Here is a 2,400-nt window from a genome sequence, read left to right on the forward strand (position 1 = left end):
GTTTCTGGACTTCGTTCCACTGGTATGTTTGTTTGTTCTTGTGCCAGTACCACACTGTCTTAAATTATTCTACTCTGTCTTGATATTTGGAAGTGTATGTGCTCCAGTTTCTTCCCTCTCCTCCTCTGTTCTTGGCCCTTTATATTTTCATATAATTTCAGACCCAGTGTTTCAGTTTCTACTTACTCTTAAAAAACCCTCACCGTACACCCACACGCACACCCACACATCTGTTGGAATTTTGATTAGGATTGCACTGAAACTAGAGATCAGTTTGTAGATAACATTGAGTCAGCCAGTTCATGAACATGATATATTCCTCCATTTATTTAGGGCTTTATAGATTCATCTCACTAACGTTTTATAGTTTTCATTTAGCAGAGAGGACTTCTACATCTTTCAGCAGATTTATTCTTAGGTATGTGATATTCTTTATGTTATTTTCAAATAGCAGGAAGAATCAAAACATTTTTATTATTGTTTTTCACAAAATACAATGTGATTTAAAATTTTTGTGATTTTTTTTTTTTATCTTAAGATTGCTCAATTTCTAACTAGTTGGAGGGTTTTCTAGTTATATGTTGTTATTGAGTTGTAATGTAATTCCACAGCAGTCAGAGAACATACACTGTGTGGTTTCAGTTCTTTCAAACTGGCTGTGCAGTTCTGTAAATATCAGTTAGGTCAAATTCATTAATGTTGTTTAAATTTTCCACATTTTTACTTTCTTGTTTTTTCTGTTTGAGCTTTCATTTCCTGAGAGAAAATAAATAATCCTGAGATAGGATTTATTTTTTATTTTTTTCAGTGTTCATTGATACAAAGTTATATCTTCCTGGCAATTACTTCTTTATCATAATGGAATGATCCTTCTTATCTCTAAATAATGCTTTTTGAGTTAAATTTTTCTTAATCTGATATTAGTAGAGTGATTCTAGCTCTTATTAGTATTTGCATTAACTTTCTTATTCCATGCGTTTAGTTTCAGCTTTTAATAATCTTATGGTATATTTACTGTTAAACACAATATCGTTAGTTTGTTATTTTTAATCCAGTCTGATAATTTTTAGTCTTTTAATTGGAGTATAGGCAGTTAACATTTAATGTAATTACTTATTACTATTACTACTTATTAATAAAGTACTACTTACTACTATTTGTTTTCTATTTGTCTTGCCCCTTCTGGATTACATTTCTCTCAATTCTTAGATTAATGGAGTATTCGAAATTATTTTTTTCCCTTTCTATTAATTTTTTAATTTTACCCTCTTTAATTGGCCACCTTAGAGAATGCCACATGTATCCTTGGTAAGTTTGTATTTTGTCAGTTTTCATTTACCTGACTTCTATCTTTTTTTGTTGTTGCTGCCATGTCTTCTGGTTCTACATATATTTGAAACTCCCGAAATATGATAATACGGTCTCTATTCATTTAGATTTACCCATTATATCTCCATTTTCTGCTGCTTTTCACTTTCACATACTTTTTTACTTCCTCTTGATATCATTTTCCTTTTGACTTAAAAATTCCCTTTAGTATTCAATCAGGTCTGCTGATGATAAATTATCTGCTTTTATTTGTCTGAAAATATATTTATTTTGAGGTTTTAAATTTTTAAAAAATTAGTTACATACATGTGTAGGTCAGTGGATTTTTACATTTGCATGAATTTGTGTAACCGTGATGCCGACGAAGATAGACTCCCATTGCCCCCCCTTTGTGATTCGCCACTGTTCATTAAGCACGTATTCCGGCTTCTATCACTGTGGATTTATTTTGCCTGTTTTTGAATTCTATATTAATGGAATTATATACTCTCATTTTTGGCTTCTTTTGCTCAACATTATGCTTGTGTGATTCACATACGTTTGTTATTGGCTTACAGTTCTTTGTATGAATAAATCACAAGTTATTTATTCATACTAGTGTTTGTGGATATTCAAGTTATTTATGGTTTTTGGCCATTGTTAATAATATTGTTATGAACATTCTCTTTTCCTCCCTCACTTTTATTGAGAAATAGTTGACATATATCACTATATACGTTTAAGGCCTACGGCATGATGATTTAAATTACATGTGCAGTGATTACCACAGCGGGTTCACCTAACACCTATCTTCTCATAGACATACAATAAAAAGAAAGAAAAAAAGAATAAAGGGAAAAAAAATTTTCCTTATGACGAGAACGCTTAGGATTTACTGTATAACAACTTTCATATACATCATACAGCAACGTTAGTTATAGCCTTCATGTTGTACATTATCTCTTAGTACTTACTTTTCTTATAACTGGAAGTTTGTACTTTTTGACCACCTTCCTCCATTTTCCCCTTCCCCACCCCCCACAAGTCTGATCTCTTTCTGTGTTTCGTGGGGTTTTTTTTTCTCCAAGATTC

At 31.5% G+C, this 2,400-nt stretch overlaps 1 protein-coding gene across 1 annotated transcript in view; it reads left to right on the top strand.

Annotated features, from left to right (window-relative positions):
- The window catches only part of CDC42BPA (CDC42 binding protein kinase alpha), a 280,756-nt gene that overhangs the window by 44,617 nt on the left and 233,739 nt on the right, over positions 1-2,400 (top strand). The gene's annotated exons all lie outside the window — the stretch shown is intronic.

This window comes from Pteropus vampyrus, unplaced genomic scaffold (assembly GCF_000151845.1).
Source record: "Pteropus vampyrus isolate Shadow unplaced genomic scaffold, Pvam_2.0 Scaffold60, whole genome shotgun sequence".
NCBI lineage: Eukaryota > Metazoa > Chordata > Mammalia > Chiroptera > Pteropodidae > Pteropus > Pteropus vampyrus.